Source organism: Centropristis striata, chromosome 2 (genome assembly GCF_030273125.1).
Source record: "Centropristis striata isolate RG_2023a ecotype Rhode Island chromosome 2, C.striata_1.0, whole genome shotgun sequence".
NCBI lineage: Eukaryota > Metazoa > Chordata > Actinopteri > Perciformes > Serranidae > Centropristis > Centropristis striata.
In genome coordinates this window covers 1,039,207-1,048,013 of record NC_081518.1, presented here as the reverse complement: position 1 = coordinate 1,048,013, position 8,807 = coordinate 1,039,207, and positions in this window count along the sequence as shown.

Below are 8,807 nucleotides of genomic sequence, written 5' to 3'. Positions count from 1 at the left end.
GTGTACACACACCGGCAGTAGCCCCCGTGGCCCTTTCAAAATTTCCCCAGAGGAAATTTTCTAGTTGGTTGTTGCCACACATGTATTTATTGCTTAACACTATTTGGTGATAAGTTGGTTAGGTCTTTTGTTTTGGAGATTGTTTTTGTTGCATACTAGTTAGTCTGGCCTTCACGAAAAGACATGAAAAGGATTAAAAAACGGACCAAATAGCCCTATAAGACTCCATCGAATGAATTGTGTCCATAAACCAGTGGTCCAGGAACTAAAGGGTGTTTCAGGTAGAATGAGACGAAGGAGGAAGTGTCTGAGTGTCTCTCCGGACCTCCAGCAGCCTTGAGGAGGAATCAAAGCCTCCATCTTTTCATCACAACGTGGTGAGGACGGCCACATCCTGCATCTTTGTCCCTGAATCTGACAAAAAAATGAAGGTCTACGTCTCCCCACAAGTAGGTGTCACCATGGCAACAAGCGTTACTCAGAGCGCTCAACAATAGGCGCTAAATGAAAGGATCTGTCTGATGGAATTAAAGAGAAACCTCGTCGCTTCCTCTTCTACTAGCAGCTTCCTCCGGAAAACCACACAGGAGGACAAACGTGTAATGATAGTCTAATCTACGCTCTTCTCTCCTTTCTATTCATCTTCATCCTCCCTACAGCGCTGAGGAAGAGTCACATGGGAGAGAAAGGATCAGAGCAAACACCTCACAAAAACAAGGAAAAAAGTACAACAATGAGGTGTATTTCGCTTAAAAATAGCAAAATTATCTGCCAATGGAACAAGAAAATTTGTGAAAATATCTAATCTCAATGAACCTACAAATACTTTAGATCATGGGTCTCAAACTTGTGGCCCGCGGGCCAATTGTGGCCCTCGTGATGATATTTTGTGGCCCCCACCTTGATATGAAAGTTTAATGTGAGTTTTATATGAATGGCACTTTACCGTGTTGTGTGTGGAAGGTCCCTTTAATTACTGTTTTTGGCAATTTTGTGTCTTTTTTTGGTAATTTTGTGTCCTTTTTAAAAAATAATTTTATCTTCTAAAAAAAATAATTTTGTCTTTTTTAAAATAATATTGTGTCTTTTTTAAATAATTTTGTGTCTTTTTTGGTAATTTTGTGTCTTTTTGGCCATTTTGTTGTTGTTTTTCAAGTAATTTAGGTTTTTTAGGTCATTTTGTGTCTTTTTTGGGTAATTTTGTGCATTTTTTGATCAGTTTGTGTCTTTTTAAAGTAATTTAGTGTTCTTTCAGTCATTTTGTGTCTTTTTTTTAGTCATTTTGTGTCTTTTTTTAGTCATTTTGTGTCTTTTTGTGCCTTGTAAGTGTTGGTGAAACAGCTTTGTAACTGTTGATATTCTAGTTTCCAGCATGTATTTACTCAGTTTAGTTCATAAAATCTCAGTAACAAGCTGTAATATCTGATTTAGATCATTAAGGACCAAAACACTGAAAACAATTGAAACAGTCAAACATAAAATATACTGACTAAGAAGAACTATCTGATCAGACATAAAATATCATTTAAACTCCATGCAACTTAAACTCTCAACTGGAGCCAATATTTTAGGTAAAAACTCACCATATTCAACAGTTGAAAAGATTGAAAAGCATGAAAAAGCTCACAATGTCAATCCTAAAAACAAGTCTTTACACAATAAGATAATTACATAAGCACATAATAATACTAATAATTAAATAAGCACATAAAGCTGTGGTCAGTAGGTAAATCATACTCAGAACAATATAATTAAGACACTATTGCTAAATAAATAAATAAGAACTTTAACACATTAAATAACATTAAAGCTAAACTAGACACAAACATCAAACATAATATTTTTGACATTTTTTTATTTAGCTTGGTTTCGTGTTTTGTTTTTTTGTTGTTGTTGTTCTTTTTCTTTTTTTTTTATTTCTTCTTTTTTTTCTCCATAGGTGATTTATGTTGTGTTTTGTATAAATTAATAAAATTAAATAAAAAATAAAAAAATAAAAAAAGACACTTTTGCTAGATATAAGAAGAAAATACTTGGTGAGCTTCATGTTTTTTTCTTATGACAATAAATGACAGAGACAGTTTGAGTTAAATGATGAGATTTATTTAGCTAACTGCAGACAGAGAGAGCGTAAACTACAAGAACAGAGGTTTGTGCAGATGCAGGCTTGCATATTAGCATATTATTATTATCATAAGACCCAAAGGAATGACTGCACAGCACAGCTCAACAATAAAAGTAAGCATGCAATAAATCCCTTTCTTCCTTTTGAAGAAATTAAATATTTACTAATGATGCATGGGGCAGTTACACCAGTTGCATATTAGGAGTTAAAGGCTGTAAACTGTGTCCTGATTATTAGTGAGAGAGAGATTTATAATTCATCAGTGTGGTGTTAAACTACCACTTTTTAATTTGGTTGGACAATGGTGGAAGCAGAGATAAGAGGAAATAAGCAGCTCAGTGATTCTTCACAGCCTTTTTTAATCCACAGTGGAAGATGAACTGTGTTTTTATTGTCTGCAGTGTTTCTGCTCACTGCTGCTGCTGCACCAACCACCCTTTCACAATAAAACGTGAAAATCAGTGCATCAAAAACCAAATAATTAAAAACTGACTAACAAAATAACCATCAATCCTTCTGTATCATTCCTTCTTTCCATTTTTAATTGGCAATCAAAAATCAAATAATGAAAAATTGACTGGTTATTTTGTTATTTGTTTTTTATTAACACAAAAAAAACAAAAAAAATGCTTGTTTTTTCATATTTCAATATTAGGCTCAGATCAAAAATACGAAATGGAAAAACGGGCACCAGGACTTAATTTGATTTTAATATTTAATTGGTCGAGTATACGTGACCAGGAAGTTTGACTGCAGTCAAACCAGCCGTCCCTATATAATAATAATAATAATAATGTAGTGCACCCGTATTGTGATATTTACGGTAAATTCATTGAGACTGCTCAGAGCAAGCTGACATGAATGATAAACACTTTTAAATTATTTAATCTATTTATTTATTTTGTAAACATATATTTTGTAAAAAAAAAATTGTTAATTGAGTATTGGAGAAGGTTTAAATAAGCATATTATGCTTCATAATATATTTACGGTAAATTCATGTAAACTACATGAATTTACCGTAAATATCACAATACGGGTGCACTACATTATATATTATATATTATCATTATTATTATTATTATATATGGACGGCTGGTTTGACTATGGAGAATTAAATATTAAAATCAAATTCAGTCCTGGTGCCCATTTTTCCATTTCGTATTTTTGATCTGAGCCTAATATTGAAGTATGAAAAAACGAGCATTTTGTTAATTTTTTGTGTTATAATAAAAAACAAATAACAAAATAACCAGTCAATTTTTCATTATTTGATGTTTTGATTGCCAATTGAAAATAGAAAGAACAAATGATGCACGGATTATTGGTGAATATCGTTTTTGTAAAGCTTTTTAAAGTGTCTGAGCTCTTGAATCCAGCCGGCTGTTGCTCACAAACACACGATAATATCTTAATACTTCATACATGAACAATAAACTTAATGAAAAAGATAAAAAACAGCTGTCAGTAGTTCTGTCTGGGGCCAATCTGGCGAGGCATTAAAGAGCCGCGCATCACTGTTGAACATGAATTACCATAAAACATCTAATACATTTCCTAATTCCCCCAGAAGAGCAAAAAACATTTGCATGGCTCATTGTTTTTGGTGTCTGGAACCAAGAAAAGACTCATTTTGGCAATTTTGTATTACTTGAAACAAAGAAAACCTTTAAAAATACTTATTAGATAATGTTTTGTACATTCTGAGCTCTTTTCTATAATCACATCTCATAAAGATTAGAGAGTAATGAGCTGTTTATAACCTGAGGAGCAATAAGGTGATCAGATATTAGAGGGAAAAGGTGCTGATGCCTTTTATTTATTAATATGTGAGCTGCTTTTGCCTTTAAGGAACAGAAATATCGGCTGATTTCTGCACTTCCTGCTTTATTTAGTCACAATGTGGCCATTAAATGTTTGCAGGGAAGCTGGTTTTGTAAATAAATGCTTTATATTCAGAGCTGTAACTTCAGATTCATGAACTCTGGAGGCATTTTGGGGTAAAAGTGTTTTCTTGGTTGTTCCTATTTTTGTGCTGAATCCATTTCTGCTGTAAAAGTTACGTTTTAGTCATAATTATTGATTAATTAGTATAATGTCCAATTTAATGCATCAACCATTATTCAGCAAACGTAAAAAAAAAACACCTCGACCAAGTATAGTGACATGATTTTACTATTTTTGCTGAAATTTTTCTAATTTTGCTGTGTGCATTCAGCATTTTTAATGCAATCTTTAGTGTTTACTGTTTTTTTTGTAATTTCTGTGTTTTTATCTGTGTTCTTTGTGATTTCTTTGTGTGTGTTTATGTGTTTTTGAATGAAAAGCAGTCAAAAACCAACAAAATAGCCCCAAACTCCATAAGGTTAATCGCCCAATATTATAAATGTCTATAATTTTCCAATGTGTGAATATATTATAAATGGTTGTTTGGTATCATTGTAAAGGAGCATCCATGGCTTTCATTTAAGACCAAAGTTGGATCTTTCTGACAAACACAGAGGTCACATGACCTCTTTAAACCATCAATTACACACATTTTACCACAATTTTGGCCTAAACTCTCTAGTTGATGTGATCCTGTAGGATCAAGGGACATCAGGGACCAAAAACCAACAACTGCAATACTTCATAGACTCTGTTGATTCAGGAAAAGTATAATATAGCCATACTATTTCTATGTGAGAGGTTATTGTGAGCCTTAAATTAGAAGAAGTCACCAGTTCACCTCCATTCATTCTTTGGACCAGCATTGTGGTCAATTAATCAATCATTATGCTAATTAATCAATAATTATGACTTAACTGTAACTTTTACAGCTTGACATCCAGCAGAAATGGATTCAGCACAAAAAAATACTAGAGGAACAACCAAGAAAACACTTTTACCCCAAAATGCCTCATTTTCTGAAGGTTTTTTTTTCCAAATTCGGTCCAGTCTGATAGTTTTTTATGATCATAATCAAATTATCATTTGAGAACAGAAAACCTTACGTGCTGTAAATCTTTTAAGAACCAAAGTACTGAGGAAAACTGAGGTTCCTCAATAAATAACCTGTAAATTATAATAATAATAATAATAATAATAATAATAGCTCTATGTATTCAGCCTGTAACTGGAGGCGTGGGAGCAGAAAGTCCCTCCAGGATCATTTACATTCAACTAAGAGAGTTTGGCTGAGAGCTGCTGGATCAATAGTTGTGATCCACAGATAGAAGAATCATCAATAGTTGATCTTCAAAGAGTTCAGAGAGCCGAGCTCGTCAATAGTTGTTTCTGGGACCAGAATCTCCGGAGGACGAACCAAAGTCAGATTAACATGTGAAGCTCGGAGCGACGAGAGATTCAGAGTCTCTGGAGGATTCTGGTCCAGTGGATCAGTCACAAGTTAGTTATCTCCAGCAATAAATACTCCAATAAACCAAATAAGAGAAATACAAAAACACTAACAGATATACAGAAATACTAGACGAGGCAGCAAATCAAAACCAAACAGAATACGGGTTTTTATTTACTGTTTCATGAACTGAATACTGTAAAAAAGGTGTTTAAAAACCAGATCAAACAGTAAATCTGAGGGAAATGATCTTGCTGCATGGACAGATAATTTACCTTGACAAGATTTATTAAATTAAGATTATTAAATCTAGAAATAAGCATGTTGAACACTTAAAATAAGACCTATTCAGTAAGAACTTTTTGTGTCTTTTTTTGTTTTTATGTCTTTTTTGGTCATTTTACGTCTTTTTGTGTCTTTGGTCTTTTTGTGTTTTTGTTTTTGTGAAATTAACTCTTAAAACAAGATAAATTATCTAACATTTCTAAATCCAAAGTTGTTTTTTTTTAATCTTGGTAAGAAACAAATAATTGTCAGTGCTAGGGCCAGTTCATCACAGCTTACATTTTATCTCTTTTGTGCTTTTTTTTGTCTTTTTTGGTCATGTTGTGACCAAAAGAAGACAAAAAAAGACACAAAATTACCAAAATAGATACAAAAAAGACAAAAACAGACCAAAAAAAGACACAAAAAGACTTAAAATGACCAAAAAATAAACAAAAGGCTTAAAATGACCAAAAAAGATACAAAAAAGACAAAAACAGACCAAAAAAAGACACAAAAAGACTTAAAATGACCAAAAAATAAACAAAAGGCTTAAAATGACCAAAAAAGATACAAAAAAGACAAAAACAGACCAAAAAAAGACACAAAAAGACTTAAAATGACCAAAAAATAAACAAAAGGCTTAAAATGACCAAAAAAAAACCCCAAAAAAGACCAAAAAAAATCCACCAAAAAAGACACAAAAAGACCAAAAAAAGACACAAAAAGATGTAAAATTACCCCAAAAAGACACAAAAAGTTCTTATTGAATAGTTCTTATTTTAAGTGTTCAACATGCTTATTTCTAGATTTAATAATCTTAATTTAATAAATCTTGTCAAGGTAAATTATCTGTCCATGCAGCAAGATCATTTCCCTCAGATTTACTGTTTGATCTGGTTTTTAAACACCTTTTATCAGTGTGGGAGTAACGAGATAACTAAAAGCAGCAGGTCAGTTTCTCTATATTGTGTTACAGTTAATTAGTTTTATCTCTGTGAGACTTTCCCACATTTCTGTTTAATTAAAACTTCTAAAATGTGTTTATTATTTGATGTTCTTAATGATGCTTGGTAATAAATGATCCGGTCGTCTGCTTTAGAGGTGAAATTATCTTGGACTCATTTAGGAAATATATCTGCTTGATGAAGCCAATGAAACATTTCAAGGTTTCTTGCATAAGTGATAAAAAAAGAGAAGTTTTAAATGCCAAAAATGTGTCTTTTGAACATTTTTTCAGCTCTTTTACTTTCTCGTTCCTGTTGAATTCCTCCACAGTCCTTGAAAACGTAATGACATGTGACATGAACACATCATCTCTCACTTCTTGTTTGGTTTGATGCCAATTTTCATATTCAGAACGATGTTTACAGCACAATAAGAATCTTTTTATGTGATTTAAAGAGTCCGTTTCAGAGGTTATGTAGCTTTTATATAACACTTTGGAAACACACGTTTCAATGACTTGTTGCAGTGACGACAATCTGCCACGTTACATAAAAAAATGAAGGTTATTTCCTTTTGAATATGATGAACTTTATAAAGATCAATAGAGCAGCAGGAGAGAAACAAACGCAGCTTGTGAAGAAATCCTTCAGCCGGAAGATTCTCGTCAACTCAGAACATTTTGTTCCAGAGATGAAACACATGATGACACATCTTTATACTCGTTTTATGGTTTAAGAATCATTTTAATGATCTCTGAGGAAATTTGTTTATTAGGATGCACACTGCAAATCATTTGTTTCTTACCAAGATCAAAAATATTTAAATATTTAGAAGTGTTAGATAATTTAGGCTATCTGGTTTTAAGAGTTAATTTCTTATTTTAAGTGTTCAACATGCTTAATAATCTTAATTTCATAAATCTTGTCAAGCTAAATTATCTGTCCATGCAGCAAGATCACACTGCAAAAAAGCCATCTTGTATTTTTTGGCCTAAAACAGTGATTTAAGTTGGTAAAACTTGGAAATATAAATTATTGACATTTAGGGCAATAATGTAAGTTAGCACAACAAAGGAAGCCAGTTGTCTGCTCAAAAACAAGTTGGTGAGTTGTTGTTACTTATATCTTTAAGTTGGGGTTCACAACAAGGGACAATAGTTCTGATAACTCTTATTTCTTTGTTGGGAAATGCAGGAAAGCGGTTGAGTCAGTGGCTAACTGATGCTAGTGACTAACTGATGCTAGCGGCTAACTGATGCTAGCGGCTAACTGATGCTAGCGGCGCTGCTTGTTACAGCTACAAGAGTAGCCATTAGCGTATCAATGCTAACTCAACATTGTGGTCGCAACATTAGCTGACATTTCATAGCGGCGTTACAATCGTGCCAATTCAGCACATTGCAGAAGTTAGCAGAAGTAAGGATTAAAAGTTATTACAATGTAAAATTATAAGTTAGTACAACTTACAGTTGAGTTGACAAAAATCTGAATTCAGAGTTGAGCAAACTCAAAAACAAAACTTAAAATATTTAGTTTCATTGTCCAACTTAAAATTTTACCGAAGTTTGTTGCCTTGAAATTTTGAGTTCACCCAATTTTTCTTTTTTTGCAGTGCTTTTCCCTCAGATTTACTGTTTTATCTGGTTTTTAAACAACTTTTTGCAGTGTGTAATAAACAGGAATAATCCCAACAATGAGCCGTTTCTTAACATTGATGGGCTCCTCGTTACATCTTTTTTGGTAATTTTTATGTCTATTTTTCGGTCAATTTGTGTCTTTTTTGGTCATTTTACGTCTTTTTTGGTAATTTTTGTGTCTATTTTTCGGTCTTTACGTGTCTTTTTTGATCATTTTGTGTCTTTTTATTGGTCATAGTTGTTTTTTTTATCTTGGTAAGAACCAAATAATCATCAGGTCACTCTGCTCGGGCCAGTTCATCACTGCTGGCAGCTTTACTTTATCTGGTTTTAACAGTTCATTTATTATTTGAAGTGTTCAACATGCTTATTTCTAGATTTAATAATCTTAATTTAATAAATCTTGTCAAAGTAAATTATCTGTCCATGCAGCAAGATCATTTCCCTCAGATTTACTGTTTGATCTGGTTTTTAGACTAAACACCTTTTTTTCAGTG